The sequence below is a fragment of the Bos indicus genome, chromosome 29, assembly GCF_029378745.1.
Source record: "Bos indicus isolate NIAB-ARS_2022 breed Sahiwal x Tharparkar chromosome 29, NIAB-ARS_B.indTharparkar_mat_pri_1.0, whole genome shotgun sequence".
Taxonomy (NCBI): domain Eukaryota; kingdom Metazoa; phylum Chordata; class Mammalia; order Artiodactyla; family Bovidae; genus Bos; species Bos indicus.
The window spans coordinates 9,185,791-9,204,302 of NC_091788.1; the positions used below are offsets into that span (position 1 = coordinate 9,185,791).

General features: G+C 42.9%; 1 long non-coding RNA gene across 1 annotated transcript in view; it reads right to left on the reverse strand.

Annotated features, from left to right (window-relative positions):
* The window catches only part of LOC139180750 (uncharacterized), a 46,983-nt gene extending 32,066 nt beyond the window's left edge, over positions 1 to 14,917 (reverse strand). The window contains exon 1 of the long non-coding RNA XR_011565012.1: positions 11,116 to 14,917. This is a non-coding gene — a long non-coding RNA (uncharacterized lncRNA). The remainder of the gene's footprint in view (positions 1 to 11,115) is intronic.
* Positions 14,918 to 18,512: the final 3,595 nt, after the last annotated feature.

Sequence of the window (18,512 nt, forward strand, 5' to 3'; positions counted from 1 at the left end):
CTTCGCTCTTCCAGGATATAAGCTGAACCTTATAGATAACCAAAGCAGTATCAGGAGTTTAATTTTCAATGTGATGAGTGTGAGTGTATCTATTCTGCTTCCGGGTGGCATTACTAAAGTAGGCAGTTGGACATACAAGTCTGGAGTTCAGGAGAGAAGCTGAGACTGGAATTAAACTTGGAGAAGATACATATTCATTTAGCTGAACTGTAAAGTGTGGGAAGGTAGCAGGGTAAGATAGAGCTGGAAAGGTTGCTTGGGGATAGCATGTTAAAGGATTTAAAAGAGAAAGATGCATTCTGAGCCTCAAGGAAGAAGATGATAATGATGATGACTAGTTCATCTGCTAGACCAGAATAGATATGAGGGGTGGGGACTAGTGCCTAAGCCCTGTGCCTTCAGAGGCGGTACACCCAAGCATAAGGGCTCCCAGATGCCCCCATAGACCCCAGCTCCCTTCCAATGAGCCTCTCCCCCACAAAGGAAAACAAAGGGAGACGATGATGACATAGTGACCAAACGACTCCCAGCGGGTGTGTCTCCTGCTTAGAAGGAACTGAACGAGAAATTAATCATGTAAAGACCCAGAAGGTGATCTTCAGGGGAATATCATGATGTTGTGATGTAAGAAGAATTACATATTTGATCTTTCTCTCTGATTTTTGACATAAAACTCTGAAAGCCCTTGGAATTTTCTGAGCCACAGGGGTGAAAAGAGCATCTTCTGTTATTCATAAGAAGCCTGGCTCAAGCCTACCTGAATTTATGCTAAGGAGATGGCTCTGGGGAGTGGGAGCTGGTTGCCAGGGAAGCCAGCCTGGTGACTGGAAGGTTAGAACTTTCATCCCTACGCCTCTTTACGCCCACCTCTGGGGAAAAGAGAGAGGCTGGGGATTCATTTAATCCCAATAGCCAATCAATCATGCCTGTGTAATGGAACCTCCATAAAAACCCTAAATGAAGAGGTTTGGAGAGTTTCTAGGTTAGTGAACACATGGGGCACTGGGAGGGTGATGTCAACACGCAACCTAAAAGTCGAGAGTTATGTTTTATTCAGCAGAAATTTTTAGGACTTAAGCCCAGTAGGCAGCATCTCAAGTATCCCTGCGAGAACTGCTCAGAGGAGGTGAGGGGAGGAGGCAGGTTATATAGAAGTTTTGCAACAAAGGACGGGTAGTCTGATTGTCAGAAGTTTTTTCATAGGACTTCCCTGGTGTCCAGTGGTTAAGACTCTGTGATCTCAATGCAGGGGGGCCACTTTCAATTCCTGGTTGGGGAACTGAATCGTACACAGCTCAATGAAGAGTTTGCATGCTGCAGGAAGAGCGAACATCTTTCATGAGCATGGAACAAGCAAATAAATATTTTTTTTTAAGTTTCTTTAAATTAAAGAAAACCAGATACCTTCAGTTAAGGAATTCAGTGCTTTTCTATGTATGTGTGTGCTCAGCCGTGTCTGACTCTTTGTGACCCCATGGACTGTAGCCCACCAGGCTCCTCTGTCCATGGGATTCTCCAGGCAAGAATACTGCAGTGGGTTGCCATTTCCCTTCTCCAGGGGATCTTTCTGACCCAGGAATCAAACCCTCGTCTAAGATTCTTAGCACGGAGCCACCTGGGAAGCCTTTTTCTACCTATGGGGAGAGGCAAGAGTCTGGCCTTGTTGAAATCATGCCTTTGATATGCACCTCTCCTATCTGGGGCCAGTGTCCTGTGGTTTTTTTTTGTTTTATGTTCTGAGCTTCCTCAGGGCTCAGTGTAGGGAGTGGCTGCAATTTGACGGCTGTTAGAGGGCAGGCATTCTTTCCTTCCCGAGCTCCCTCAGGGCTCACCAGCTCACCGTCCTCTGTGGCTGCAGTCCTGGTGACTGTGACAGGCTTGTTTACTGATACGGCAGGAAGTACCCCATTTCTCCCAGGTGTGCCCAGAAAGGGTATAAAAGCTCTGCACTTCTGTCCGCATACCTTATGCCTTATGCATCTCTTCCATTTGGCTGTCTAAGCTGTCTCCTTTATAATAAACTGGTAATAATACTTCAGCTGTTCCCCAACTTGAGTTCTATGAGGTCATTCTAGCAAATCATCAAACCTGAGGAGGGAGTCTCAGGAGCTCTCCACTTGTAGCCAGTTGGTCAGAAGTACCAGAAGTCCAGGCTTGTGAGGAGCCTCTGAAGTGTAGGCAGCCTTATGACACTGAGCCCTTAGTCTTTGGAGTCTGCCATAATTAAATCCAATCACTGGACACCCACTTGGTGTCCAGAGAGTTAAAAGAATTGGTTGCTGGTGTGGAAACCACCCCTCACCTTTGGTGTCAGAGTGTGTTGTGAGTAGAGAAATAGTTTTTCTCTTAGGTGTATAAACTTGTTCTCTCAATTAGGGGTAAGGAAGTATAAGGCCCTGTTACTATTTTGTATCTGAAAACTCCCATGGGCCAGCAGGCTACAGTCCAAAAGATCGAAAAGAATAGGACACAACTGAGAGGCTAGGCATGCGCCATTTTGGATGCTTTCTGCTGTGACCAAACACCAAGGGGTGCGAATAAAGCAAGTATTAGAGTTTAGGGACTTCTTTGCTTCAGCCAAGGCTGTATTGAGGCAACCAAGCTACCCAAAATCCTCTGCGGTATTAGAAGCATCTGCAGAGCAGCAGCAGTAAAGGGCCAGCTGCCTTAGGAGAGTCTGCTAACATGACTCTTTCTTAAGCTCCTGCTGCATGCCAAACCCTTGCTAAAAGCTTTATATACAGGATCCCATTTAAATCCTATAGCAAATATTTTCTGGCGGCACAGCCAGCAGATACACATCAAATTACACTTAGGACTCCACGATTCTAAATGGGGGGCTATAAATTTCAACTTTATGAAGGCAATTTTTTTTTTCATTAAAAAACTTCTGTGCTTAAATCCAGTTGGCAAAACCTAACCCTTGCTGCTGATTTGTAGTTTGATCCATAACCCTAGAATTTGCTTAAGTGCTCCCTAAGGCTATGGAACAAAAAAATATGCATTTGAAAGCATCAGTGAAATAATTAATTGCAACTTTAAAGATGCTTGAATGTTATTTCATGATTTTTGGCCTGTTTCTTCTTTGTGTGTGGTATAGGGCAGGACGGTATGTTTTTCTTTTTCAGTTACTTAGGAGTGTTAAAGAGTCTTTCTTTGAGTCAATATTTTACACCACTGGAAAACTGGTCCTTAGTTTAGTAACACTTGGACCTGGGCAGGCAGTGCTTTTGCTTGCCTAGCAAGCAACCTCATCTCTGTGTGTGACAGCATAGTTTTGAGTGAAAGTCGCTCAGTCATGTCCGACTCTTTGCAACTCCATGGACTATACATTCCATGGAATTCTCCAGGCCAGAATACTGGAGTGGGTAGCCTTTCCCTTCTCCAGGGGATCTTCCCAACCCAGGGATCAAACCCAGGTCTCCCTCATTGCAGGCAGATTCTTTACCAGCTGAGCCACAAGGGAAGCACATGACAGCATAGTTAGGCGAGAAAAATCCCACTACACTTTGCCACCTTAAGTCTCGTGACAGGACAAAGGCATCTCTGTTGCAGGTTTCTGCTGTTCTAGAAAGATGTAGAGGTTCTTAAGCCAGAGTCCAGGAGAATCAGTGATATGTGTTTGTCATGGATGCGTGTTTTTCTAGAATGGGTCCATAGCTTTCAACTGAGTCCCAAAGATGTTCTTGACCTTACCAAAATTAAGATCACTGCTACCAACATTTCTTGAGACACAACTAACTAAATACATGGAACAATAGAGAGATCCTTTATAGCTGGATGTATTATAGTAGTGTTGTACCTTGGTATTCACGCGAATTGACTTTAAGACCCCACCGATCGCAATATCTGTGTATGCTCAAGTCCCTTATATAGAATGATGTCATACAGCCAGCCCTTCATATGCACAGGCCCACACATACACAATTCAACCAACTATAGATAGTGCTATTGTAAGATAGTAGCATCTGATGCAGAACCGTGTATACAGAGGGCTGACTGTAATTCTTCATAAATGTAGTGTTGTAAAAGTGTATTTAAAAAGGTATATGGTCCATGTTTGTGATTCCCATGCTTTTTTTCTCTCTCTGAGATTCTCCAAGTTCAGCCCTTTGTCATCAATATCCTATATCTTTTGGGGCTTCCCTGATAGTTCAATGGTTAAGAACCTACCTGCCAATGCAGGAGACACGGGTTCAAATCCTAGTCTGGAAAGATCCCACATGCCACGTAGCAACGCAGCCTGTGTGCTACGACTACTGAGCCGGCGCTCTAAAAAGCCTGTGCTCCTCAAAGAGATGCCTCCACTTAACCACAGCGAGAGAAAGTACATGCACAGAAGTGAAGATCCAGCATAGCCAAAAATAAATATTCTCTGCCCTTACTATTGTATGAAAATTCTGTCTTTTGTTGCTGAGATATAGTGCAGAGGTGGTGTTTTGATTTTTCTCTCCCAACAGAGAAAATGGTCTTGGTGTAATACAGTCACTCTCACTTGGCAGTTGCCCTGGACTATCAGAAAGCATTTATCAGATAGTCAATGAGGCTAAATGGGCATGTGCATTAAAAGCACACTGGTATATACACAATAACTAATGTTGAAAAAAATGCCTCTTATTTAAACATTCAGTATGTAATGCATGTAAGTTTCAAGAGCCCAGTGATTCTTTCCATGGTTTCATATTTAAAGAAATTTGGTCCTAATCTATAATAATCAAAAAGAAATTTACTTTTTTATTAAAATCTCTCTACCTTTAGTGGAAAATAATCAATAGCAAAAATTATTTGATTTTTTTTTTTTTTTTTTGTATCTCATGTCCTTTTATCATCTCTCATGCATGGAACTTGCTCCAAAATACTTCTCCTCCCCCACTCCAAGCTCTAAAATTTCCCTTAATTCAGTGCATTTAAGCTCTGATAGCTCCATTCCTGTCTTTATCTTAATTTTGTATTCCATAGATCAATTTAATCTCTCTGGTTTCTTTCTTTTGCCTGTTTTGTCATAACTCCAGCTCATCTCCCTTTCCTCTCCCTGCAAAAAGCTGGTCCAGCAAGCAAGAGTCCTTTCTGGGGGGTTGGGGGAGTAAAAGAAGGAAGAAAATTTATATTTGCAATTTAAATCGTTTCTTTTATCTCTGACACCAGTATAAAGAAAATCACCTAGTTTAAATTATGAGTTTAAAACTCATTTTAGGTTTAAACATAACTTCAATTTGGGATTGTAGCCTTCTTAATTCAGAGAAGGCAATGGCAACCCATTCCAGTACTCTTGCCTGGAAAATCCCATGGACGGAGGAGCCTGGTAGGCTGCCGTCCATGGGGTCTCGCAGAGTCGGACACGACTGAAGTGACTTAGCAGCAGCAGCAGCCTTCTTAATTAACTTGTCCAATTAAACTATTCACACTTGATAAATTTGATAAAAAGAACTGTTCATACATATTAGTTAATACCTTAGCTGTTTTTTAGCCTCAGCAAGTTCATTCACTGTATGTAACACACACACACACACATTTTCACCCATCTGATGTTTAGCTTTTCATTTTAATTGAACCAGTCTTTCACTCTAAGTGCCTTGGTTGAAAGTTCTGCCTAGGAAGGAAGAGCTTTAAAACCAGGCAAATGGAAAATTGATTTGCATAAAAGCATCTCTTCATGAGTGAACGTCTGGCTTATCCCAAATCCTGCAAGTACTTAGCTTCTCTTTTCTCTCACCATTAAAACCTGGAAAACAACCCCCCAGGGGAAACATGCTGATGAGACACGTGGGTGAGGCACCTTGGTGACTCTAAGTGTCAGCCTTTCTTATTGTTCCTGCAGCGAGGGAACACTTTAAGTACCTGAAGGCAGGCCTGGATGTTCACACGAGGGTTTCACATGTGCCAGATGAGAGTTCCAGAAGCCAGAAATTCTTTCCATCAAGATAAACTTCCCACCCCAAATGGGAAACCTGTAATGCGGCCCGCCTGGGTTTCAAAGTTTGGGTTTTGAATCATTTTGAATCAAACCAAGTTTGGGTTTGGTTCACTGCTGGAACCTCCCTGGGTTTCAAAAGCACAGGTCCATCAAATCTCTCTGTAAATTTCCAGCAGCCATAAAAACGACTTGAATTTGAGAAGTCAACAAGTGACTTTGGATGGCTGCATTACAAGTTTCCCGTTTGGGGTGGGAAGTTTATCTTGCCGGAAAAGAATTGTCACCCATCCCAAAGAAATCCACAGTCAATCAGTTAGCTGTTTCGTGGAGCATCCAGGGGAGAGCCTGGGGCCATGCAAGAAACGCAGGACTGGGAGCTGGGAGTGCCCTTCCCTGCCCTGTTATCAGTGACGTGTGTGACTTTGGCCTTGAGGATGCCTTCCAGGTCTAATACTCTCTGATGTGAGCATTTCACAATCCATGATTTGAAAACAATGTACACATGAAGCTGTGTTAGAAGCTGAGCAATGAAGATCGTTCTGGCTCTGGGCCTTCGGTTGGTTATTTGTAAAATGAATGGGAGCAGAAAGTGAAGTGAAGTGAAAGTCGCTCAGTCGTGTCTGACTCTTTGCAACCCCATGGACTATACAGTCCGTGGAATTCTCCAGGCCAGAATACTGGAATGGGTAGCCTTTCCCTTCTCCAGGGGATCTTTTTAACCCAGGGATGTAATCCAGGTCTCCCACATTGCACGCAGATTCTTTACCGGCTGAAACCTTTACCCGAGAGCAAAAAACTATCTCCCAAGTCCAGCTTCAAAATGTGGCAGTTTTTACAAAGAAAACACTGTGAGAAAATCCCTGTGTGAAAAAACATAAAAAATAAAAACAAAACAAAAGCAAAACCCTGTCCACAAGAGGGTTCCCTTCTAACTAATGAGAGAAAATATATCTTCTGTTAAATGAAAACTTCCATATATGTGGGTGTATTGGTATAGTATCTATACCAATCAAAACATTTATGAACAAGAATTTTACAGTCTCATGTATGCTATTATTAGCGAGTATCTGATTGTTTGAAACAGGCTGCTGGAAATACTAGAAATGTATAAGAAAGGCAGGTGGCACAGTGATAAAGAATTCCCCTGCTGGGCTTCCCCAGGGGCTCAGTGGGAATGAATCTGCCTGCCAATGCAGGACACTCGGGTTTGATCCCTGGTCCAGGAAGATGCCACATGCTGCGGAGCAGCTGGGCCCGGGGGCCACAGCTATTGAGCCTGTGCTCTAGGGCCCAGGAGCTGCAACTACCGAAGCCCATGTGCCCTAAGGCCCCGCTCCATAGCAAGAGAACCACCGCGGGGAGAAGCCCAGACACCACAGCTGGAGAGCAGGCCCGTCCACCACAGCCAAAGAGGAGCCTGGGCAGCAACCACGACCCAGCACCTCCAAAGATGAATAAGTAAATAAACAATTTTTAAAAAGAGTCTGCCTGCCAAGGCAGAAGACAAGAGATACACGTTTGATCCTTGGGTTGGGAAGATCCCCTGGAGGAGGAAATGGCAATCCACTCCAGTATTCTTGCTGGGGTAATCTCATGGACAGAGGAGCCAGGTGGGCTACAGCCTGTGGGGTCGCTAGGGGCCGGATACAACTGAGCTACTGAATACACACACACACACACGTGTGTAACATGGGAAATAATGTGAAAATGGTAATCCTGCATTTTTTGCCTGGTTCCCAGCCCTACTGTGCGTTCATTCTCTTGAATGTTTTCAGGAGAATCCCAGGTCCCTTGTTTCCAATAGCTTCCGCACTGTGATCTATCTCCCTGGTTTAGGAAAATGTAAAATGCCGTGGCAGTGGTTCTCTGTCTTTATGAGATGTCATTCCTGCTGCTTGTCTTAAAGTTACTTGGGTCCTTTTGCCTTGGACATCATTCATTCATTCATCAGAGATGGTAGGCACTTTGTTCAGTGTTGGGGTGCAAAGGGAAGTACATCTCAGCTTAAATGTCATTTCCTCGGGGAGGCCAAATTACCCAGTCCCTCTGCAGAGGGTCCCATAGCTCCTGGATCTGTTTTGAAGACCATCAAATTTGTTGGTTGTATCAAGAGTTTGTTCTTTTTTATTGCTGAGCAGTGTTGCATGGTAAGGACACCCCAGACTGTGTTCCACCATTCACTCTTTGAAAAGCACTTGGGTTATTTTTAGTTTTTTGCTGTTATGAATAAAGTTGCTGTGAATGTGCGTGTGCAGGTTTTTTGTGTGAACATGAGTTTTCACTTCTCTAGGATAAAAAGTCCAAGAGGTGCAATGACTAGGCTGTATGGCAAGTACGTGTTTAGTTCTGTAAACAGCTGACAAGCTGCTTTTGAGAGTGGCTGTACCTTTGTTTATTCCCACCTGGGTGCCTGAGATCCAGGATCTCTGCCTCCTTGCCAGCCTTTGGTATTTTCATGCCTTTTGTTTTAGCTGTTTTCATAGGTTTGTAGTGATATCTCACTGTAGTTTAACTGACTTTTCTCCAAGGGCTAATAATGTTGAAAAATCTTTTCATGTGCTTTTCTTTTCCCATCTGTATTTCCTCTGTGGGCTTCCCTGGTGGCTCAGCTGGTAAAGAATCTGCCTGCAGTGCGGGATACCTGGGTTCAATCCCTGGGTTGGGAAGATCCCCTGGAGAAGGGAACAGCTACCCACTCCAATATTCTGGCCTGGAGAATTTCGTGGGGTCACAAAGAGTTGGACATGACTGAGTGACTCTCAGTTCACTTTCCTCTGTAGTGGAATATCTGTCTATGTCTTTCTCCGCTGTATAACTGGGTTGTTTGGACCTCTTTACTGTTGGCTTTTGAAACGTTATATATATACATATAAAACCTCTATTGGAGAGGTGTTTTGCAAATATTTTATTCTGGTCTCTAACCATCTTCTCACCCTCTATTAAGAAGGCCTTTCACAGAACGAGGTTTTTAATTTTGATGAAGTCCAATTTAACAATATTTGCTTCTATGAATTATGCTTTTAATGACATTGATAATAACTCCTCACAAAGATGTCCTCCTGTGTTTTTTCCCTAAAAGTTTTATATTTTGATATTTTACACTTAAGTCCATGGTCCGTTTTTTAATTAATGGTTGTACATGGTATAAAGTTTAAGTCAAGTTTCATTTCTTTTTTTGCCTAAGGATGTCCAGTTGTTACCAAACAATTTGTTGAAAAGATGAGCATTCTTCCTCCATTGAGTTGTTTTGAACTAGCAATTAACATTTTTAAAAATAATTAAAGTATAACATTTGATTCACAATATTGTGTTGGCTTCAGATGTACAGCAAAGTGATTCAGCTACATATATATGAATCTTTTTAGACTCATTTCAAATTAGAGGTTATTACAAGATTGAATATTGTTCCCTGCGCAGTACAGCAGGTCCTTGTGTATGTGTGTATAATATATACATATATATATATTAGTGTGTATCTGTTAACCTCAAGCTCCTAATTTACCCCTCTCCCTTTCCTCATATTTAAAAATTGACTTTCATGACAGCTGTGGTTCATGGCCTCACAGAGCTGAAAATCTGCAGAGGGAAATAGTTCCTTAAGAGAAAAGCTAGAACAAGGTGTGCACAACACGCTAGGGAAGCAAGAAGTCTGTGCCCCAGAGACTAAATGCATCTGTTTCCTTGTACCCACAGGCCCCTGTGACTGAGCCCCGGGGCCCTGAGGTCTGCTTACAGACCTTCCTGGACTGGAACAGTCAGGTCCAGCTAACTGCACTGGAGCAGAGGTCCCTGAGCTCGGCCCCAGGTTTTCATCCTAGATCTCAGCTCCCTCCCCCTGCAGCCTGACTCAGCTCACATTTGAAGTCTCTTCAATCTTGGCCGTTCACTGTTACCTAAGACACTGTTCCAGTGTATGAAACCCATTGTCTCTCCCCGGTTTTGTTTGGGCTTGCCTACCCAGACCAAGGATATGAGGATAGAGTAAAGGAGAGAACTGAAAATTCTCCAGTGAACTGCTGCTGTGCAAGTAACCAGTCAAGTATACTCTGACTCCTGTTTAAAGGGATGGTGGACAGAGAGAGTAGAGGGGTGCTTCCTGATAGACTGACAGCTATTTGAGCTCACTGGCCCTCAGTGTATAAAAAAATAAATGAATAACAACAATAATAGCAATAACAACAATTCATTGTGTGGCCTAAACTATCTGGAGTGTTAGTCTCTTGTTCAATACCTTAGCCGCAGAATTGCTTCAGTCTCCCCATCAGAGAAGGCAATGGCACCCCACTCCAGTACCCTTGCCTGGAAAATCCCATGGATGGAGGAGCCTGGTAGGCTGCAGTCCATGGGGTCGCTAATAGTTGGACACGACTGAGCGACTTCACTTTCACTTTTCACTTTCATGCGTTGGAGAAGGAAATGGCAACCCACTCCAGTGTTCTTGCCTGGAGAATCCCAGGGACAGGGGAGCCTGGTGGGCTGCCGTCTATGGGGTCGCACAGAGTTGGACACGTCTGAAGCGACTTAGCAGCAGCAGCAGCAGCCCCATCAGAGGATTTGTGAGGAGCTGGTCACATTTAGCTATCTCTGTTTCACTATTTTGGGCTTCCCAGGTGGTGCTAGTGGTAAAGAACCCACCTGCCAATGCAGGAGACCTAAAGAGACGTGAGTTTGATCCCTGGGTTAGGAAAATCCCCTGGAGGAGGGCATGGCCATCCATTCCAGTATATTTAGGGCTTGATCTGTGAATCAAAGTCTTTGAAGAAAGCTCATCCTTGAAGAAACAACTAGTATGGGCCCTGGAATGGGGAAGCTTTCCTTCTATGTCCACAGTGACTGCTAAAAGCCAAGGGATAATTTTTTCTTGCTGGAAATGTGATTAATCAGTTAAGGCCTGGAACACCGGCCTCTTTCATCACTCAAATGCCCAGGATGTTAATCACCCAGAGTCATCCAATTTCCATGGCCAACCTGGCATATAGTCAGGATTTAAAAGGAAAAATTCTAAACATGGCCTGTTAGTACTGGAGAACTTTCCCTTTTTTATAAGATCTATTAGTGAAGTTCTCCTGCCTTGGGATATGTGCTAATTAGTCATAAACCAAAGAGATAATCCTTGTTAAGGTAGCACTAGCTGCTACAACACATAAACTCCAGAATATTAGTAGCTTAGCAAAGTGTAAATGTGCTTCTTGCTCACTTACATTCGAAGACGTTTTCCATCTTAGTGGTTGGTTCTGTTCCAAGTAGCAATTAAAGATCCCAGGATTCCTCCAGCTTGGAACTCCTCCATATTCAATATGTGGGCTCCAAGATCATGGACTTGGGAGAAAAAGCACAGAGGATGGCAGTTAGGTGTTTTTATAGACGGGGCCTACAAGTAGTTCATATCACTTCTATTAGCATTCCATTGGCTAGAGCTGGGTCTTATGGCCACACTAACTTCAAGGTGCCTGGGAGATGTAATAAAACTCTGTGCCCAGGAGGAAGAGGAAAAAGGTTTTCCGTAGTCCCTGAAATCACTACATGTCAGTGATCTAAAAATAGGTGATTTGCAAAATATTTGGAAACCTTCCAAGGCATGTGGTCCTATATAGCCTAGTTTGTTGAACATAGTGATGATAATGATGATGAGAGTAAGGTTGTTGATATATCAAAGAGATCCTGAGAAGCCAATGAACTCACCACCAAAACTTTGTCAGATGTCTTGCCTCTTTACATCTGTATATGACTTGGTGTATAAGTTGATGAAATCCTTCCTTTACCACTGAAACAAATTGATAGTAAGTAGTCATCAGCAACCCACTCCAGTGTTCTTGCCTGGAGAATCCCAGGGATGGGGGAGCCTGATGGGCTGCCGTCTATGGGGTCGCACAGAGTCAGACACGACTGAAGCGACTTAGCAGCAGCAGCAGTCATCAGCATTACCCTCTTGTCTTTTCCCAGAATTAACATACTGTCCAATTGCTATACAGAGTTAAGCAGTTCTTTGCCTAGAGAGGAAATATAGTATAGTGGCTATAAACATGGCCTGGAATGTTTTACTTGGGTTAAAATTTTGTCATATGCTAGGTGTATTAATTAAAACTCTTTAATTGAAAGTAACAAATATAAGCCTGAGCTAGTTTCTGCTAAAAAAAAAGGGTTTATTATAAGGACATAGTGGTATCTTATGGAAATTATGGGAAGAAATATAGCTGGGGCTCACGAAAGGAAGGAAATTAAGAACTGGAAGGCTATCGTCTATCTCTCTACTTCTCATCTCTGCTTCTCTCTTTGCAGCAGCTTCATCCTTCTTTTCTCTGCCTCCTGGGATTCTCTAAACATCTTGTTGGAATCTGCTTCCCCGTGGCTGTCAAGTCTATGTGTTCCAGCCACAAGCCAGGACTTGTAGTCTCTGAATTCCAACTTCAAATTTCTAGGAGAAAGAATGTGATTAGCTCAGCTTTGGGTCACATGTTCACTCAGTTCAGTTCAGTCGCTCAGTCGTGTCCGACTCTTTGTGACCCCATGGACTGCAGCATGTCAGGCCTCCCTGTCCATCATCAACTCCCAGAGTTTGCTCAAAGTCATGTCCATTGAGTCGGTGATGCCATCCAACCATCTCATCCTCTGTCATCCCCTTCACCTCCCGCTTTCAATCTTTCCCAGCATCAGGGTCTTTTCTAACGAGTCAGTTCTTCCCATCAGGTGGCCACAGAACTGGAGCTTCAGCTTCAGCATCAGTTCTTCAAATGCATATTCAGGGCTGATTTCCTTTAGGATTGACTGATTTGCTCTCCTTGTAGTCAAAGGGGCTCTTAAGAGTCTTCTCCAACACCACAGTGCCAAAGCTTTTTTTATGGTCCAACTCTCACATCCATATAAGACTACTAGAAAAACCATAGCTTTGACTAGACAGACCTTTGTAGGCAAAGTAATGTCTCTGCTTTTTAATATGCTGTCTAGGATTGTCATAGCCTTTCTTCCAAGGAGCAAGCGTCTTTTAATTTCATGGCTGCAGTCACCATCTGCAGTGATTTTAGAGCCCAAGAAAATAAAATCTGTCACTGTTTCCATCATTTCCCCATCTATTTGCTGTGAAGTGATGGGAGCGGATGGTCCCATCTGGTGGCTCCACGTGTTCCCTAGTGGTGCCAATAAAAAGTGACAAGGGAGGCAAGATTCTGCCCCAAAATAGCTTCCGGAGGCCAACTCCTGTAGATGTAGGCTCAGTTCCACAAGGAGAGAGAGAGGCTGAGAGAGAGACACAGAAAACTCTGCTAACAAATGGTTACCTGTCAACCTCAGATTTCTCATCTCTAACATGGAGATAACACCATTATTCAAAGGATTGAAGACTGTATTCTGAGGACTGTATGTAAATTCCAGCATTGTACCTTTCACAAAGAAAGTCCTCAATAAATAATGAATGGATGGATGTAAAGTAATATATCACTCCATTTATCAGAGGCTGCAAGCATTAAGGGATACATTTGAATAAATAGAAGCTCTGATATGAAGGTTACTAAGTTTCCATTTTATGCAACTATATTTTTCATTCTGTATCCTGAAAACCCGAGACTGTTATGCATAAACAATGAAAATGTTAGGAATCTTAAACCCTAATACAGATCTGTGGACTTGCCAAATTCCACATCTAAGCTTTTAAACAAGAATTCATGGAAGCGCAAATGAACTTGTTACAATAGGAAACTATTATTGCTAACTTACATGATTTACTGTGCAATGATCAAATAGATGGAGGTTTTATAAAAACAGTTCATTCCCAGGCTTCCAACCTGTCACTTAGTTGTACATTCATGCCCAGGGGCTGTCATTACCACCGTCTTTATTACTCTGGTCTTCCATGAAGTCAAGACAGAGTTAGCAGTTGAACTTCCCCAAACTCTGGGCTGCACTTAATTTGGCTCATGCTGTGCAGGAGCTAGGCCTCTGTCTCCCGGCCACTGCCACACACAGGCTTCCCTGCATCTCTCCTGAGTCAGAGACGTGGCTCCCAACAGTGATCCTCTTTCCATTGCCTACCGCAAACCTTCCCAGGCTGCCCTCAACAGAAAAAAAAATCACCCTCAGTCTCCTCGGCTTGGCATTCCTGGGCCTTTACCTTGGGTCCAGAAAATTTTCTTATAGGGTTTCTTCACTCAATTCCAACAGCCTCCTTTCCATTTTCTAAACACTCTTCAAAGTCTGGACTTGATCTGTTCATGCCTAACTTCTCATGGGAATATGTTACTTACTTGTTGATGTTTGTTTAGGTCCTAAGTCATGTCTGACTCTTTGTGACCCCATAGACTGCAGCTCGCCAGGCTCCCCTGTCCATGAGATTTCCAAGAAAAGAAAACTGGAGTGGGTACCATTCCCTTCTCCAGAGGATCTTCCCCACGCAGGGATGGAACCTGCATCCCCTGCACTGGTAGGCAGATTCTTTACTGCTGAGCCACCAAGGAAGCTTATTCTACCTACTACTGTCTGTTTATTGAAGTCTCATCCATCTCAGCTCAAATCCCATCCTCTTCACAAGCCTTTCCATAATCTCTTCAGGTAGTAATTCCTCTCCTCAGCTGTCCATACACTCATTATGAACTGTGCCAAAACATATGTTTGTATTGTTGGTTAAACTACTAAAAAGTTATTACAAAAATCAAAATTTCATTTTACATTCATTGGTAGATTGTTATTTCAGTAAAATCTGCATGCTAATAACAAAATCTTGGCATGTTTTATTGGAGGATAGAAGTCAACGAGACTTCAGACTACAGATTCTAAAGGTGAATTGTAAATGAAAGTTAGATTGGTGTCGGATTTCTCATTTGCAACATCTAGTAGCTAGTAGAACAAAGTTCACAGATAACTTAGACAAAAGGATTATATCCTACAATTGTGATTGTTAAGTTGTGCTCATGCTCAGTTCAGTTCAGTCGCTCAGTCGTGTCCGACTCTTTGCGACCCCATGAATCGCAGCACGCCAGGCCTCCCTGTCCATCACCAGCCCCCAGAGTTCACTGAGACTCAACATCCATCGAGTCAGTGATGCCATCCAGCCATCTCATCCTCTGTTGTCCCCTTCTCCTCCTGCCCCCAGTCCCTCCCAGCATGAGTCTTTTCCAATGAGTCAACTCTTCGCACGAGGTGGCCAAAGTACTGAAGTTTCAGCTTTAGCATCATTCCTTCCAAAGAAATCCCAGGGCTGATCTCCTTCAGAATAGACTGGTTGGATCTCCTTGCAGTCCAAGGGACTCTCAAGAGTCTTCTCCAACACCACAGTTCAAAAGCATCAATTCTTCGGCGCTCAGCCTTCTTCACAGTCCAACTCTCACATCCATACATGACCACAGGAAAAACCGTAGCCTTGACTAGACAGACCTTTGTTGGCAAAGTAATGTCTCTGCTTTTGAATATGCTATCTAGGTTGGTCATAACTTTCCTTCCAAGGAGTAAGCGTCTTTTGATTTCATGGCTGCAGTCACCATCTGCAGTGATTTTGGAGCCCCCCAAAATAAAGTCTGTCACTGTTTCCACTGATTCCCCATCTATTTCCCATGAAGTGATGGGACCGGATGCCATGGTCTTCGTTTTCTGAATGTTGAGCTTTAAGCCAACTTTTTCACTCTCCTCTTTCACTCTCATCAAGAGGCTTTTTATTCCTCTTCACTTTCTGCCATAAGGGTGGTGTCATCTGCATATCTGAGGTTATAGATATTTCTCCCGGCAGTCTTGATTCCAGCTTGTGTTTCTTCCAGTCCAGCGTTTCTCATGATGTACTCTGCATATAAGTTAAATAAGCAGGGGGACAATATACAGCCTTGACGTACTCCTTTTCCTATTTGGAACCAGTCTGTTGTTCCATGTCCAATTCTAACTGTTGCTTCCTGACCTGCATACAGATTTCTCAAGAGGCAAAGCAGGTGGTCTGGTATTTCCATCTCTTTCAGAATTTTCCACAGTTTATTGTGATCCACACAGTCAAAGGCTCTGGCATAGTCAATAAAGCAGAAATAGATGTTTTTCTGGAACTCTCTTGCTTTTTCCATGATCCAGCGGATGTTGGCAATTTGATCTCTGGTTCCTCTGCCTTTTCTAAAATCAACTTGAACATCAGGAAGTTCACGGTTCACATATTGCTGAAGACTGGCTTGCAGAATTCTGAGCATTACTTTACTAGCATGTGAGATGAGTACAATTGTGCAGTATTTTGAGCATTCTTTGGCATTGCCTTTCTTTGGGATTGGAATGAAAACTGACCTTGTCCAGTCTTGTGGCCACTGCTGAGTTTTCCAAATTTGCTGGTGTTGGGGATTTTCTTCCCGGGACTTGGAAACGACGAATCTGAAAGAATGACACTCGGACAGTCTCTTGCAAGGACTGACATGTTTATTTCTGCAGTTAAGCCTTTTTATAGAAGCAGGAACAAAAAGCTTAGAGTATACGGCCAGCAGAGCTCACATGGGGTTAAGACATAACCAGTAAACAATATTTCAAGTACAGCGCGTTCTAAATGACCCAGGTGTTTATCCCATGACCCATTTTCTCAAGCAACATCTTTAATATTTATTATTAAATCTTGGCACCAAGCATAGCTAAAGGCAGGAGATGTTTTTCAGCCAGCAGCATGCAAAGCTGGGGTACTTCTGGCCTTCTGCCATTTTCCCAAGGACCTTCTCCTTCCAGGCTATTTTGTACTGCACTGCCCAACAGCTGGCATATTGAGTGCAGCACTTTCACAGCATCATCTTTCAGGATTTGAAATAGCTCAACTGGAATTCCATCACCTCCACTAGCTTTGTTTGTAGTGATGCTTTCTAAGGCCCACTTGACTTCACATTCCAGGATGTCTGGCTCTAGGTCAGTGATCACATCATTGTGATTATCTGGGTTGTGAAGCTCTTTTTTGTACAGTTCTTCTGTGTATTCTTGCCACCTCTTCTTAATATCTACTGCTTCTGTTAGGTCCATATCATTTCTGTCCTTTATCTAGCCCATCTTTGCATGAAATATTCCCTTGGTATCTCTAATTTTCTTGAAGAGATCTCTAGTCTTTCCCATTCTGTTGTTTTTCTCTATTTCTTTGCATTGATCACTGAAGAAGGCTTTCTTATCTCTTCTTGCTATTCTTTGGAACTCTGCATTCAGATACTTATATCTTTCCTTTTCTCCTTTGCTTTTTGCTTCTCTTCTTTTCACAGCTATTTGTAAGGCCTCCCCAGACAGCCATTTTGCTTTTTTGCATTTCTTTTCCATGGGAATGGTCTTGATCCCTGTCTCCTGTACAATGTCATGAACCTCATTCCATAGTTCATCAGGCACTCTATCTATCAGATATCTATCACTCTATCTATCTATCTATCATGCTCAGTTACTAAGTCATATTGGACTCTTTTTGATTCCATGGAGTATAGCCCACCAGGTTCCTCTGTCCATGAGATTTCCCAGGCAAGAATACTGGAGTGGGTTGCCATTTCCTTCTCTGGGAGATCTTTCCAACCGAGGAATGGAACCGAAGTCTCCTGTATTAGCAGGTAAATTCTTTACCAAGGTGTCACCTGGGAAGCCCATGATTGTTAAGAACAAGTTTCTTAGCCATGCAATGATTAAAAAGGTATATCACCTGTTTAATCTATATTAATCCAAATCCTGGTTGGAACTGACAGAAACTCAACTGATCTATTTCCATGTGCATTGGGAGACTTCAGTCATAGATCAGCGATGTCATCTGGGCTCTGTTTCACCATCTCTTGACTTCACCATCTCTATACGTAGTAGCAGGAAGCCACCAACAGCTTGACTCACGTTCTGTAAGTTTAGAGATCCTCAAAGAGAAGTGGTGCTGTCTGACGTGTCTTGAAGAAAGAGCCCAGGATTTGGGTCACATGCCTTTTCCAGGGAAGTTGAAGGGTTAGGTGGAGTGGGCCTTAACTACATCAGTGAAATGGATTTGTCACAAGGAAGCAGAGCTCTGTAACTATAAGAAGGGAAAAGGGATGCTGGATAAACAAAAATTCCAGTGGTCCACCACATGCAGTTGTGTACAACTTATGTCCAATTACTAAGGAAATTACCCTAGAAATATTCAAGGCAGTTGACTATCAAATGACACCAGAAATGAGGAAAGAATAAGCAAAAAGAAATAAGTAACTTATCTGTTAAAATTTTGTGATAGTTAATTCTTGGTAGGGTTTGGTAAAATGTAATTTTATTTCTGCTTCATTGACTACACTAAAGTCTTTGACTGTGGATCACAAAAAACTGAAAAATTCTTAAAGAGATGGGAATAACAGACTATCTTACTTGCTTCTTGAGAAACCTGTATGCAGGTCAAGAAGTGATAGTTAGAACCGGACATGGAAAAATGGACTGGTTCCAAATTATTGGAGAGGAGTATGTCAAGGCTGCATGTTGTCATCCTGCTTATTTAACTTATATGCAGAGTACATCATGTGAAATACTGGGCTAGATGAAGTACCAGCTGGAATCAAGATTGCTGGGAGAAATATCAATAACCTCAGATACGCAGATGACACCACCCTTCTGGCAGAAAGTGAAGAAGAACTAAAGACCCTCTTGATGAAAGTGAAAGAGGAGAGTGAAAAAGCTGGCTTAA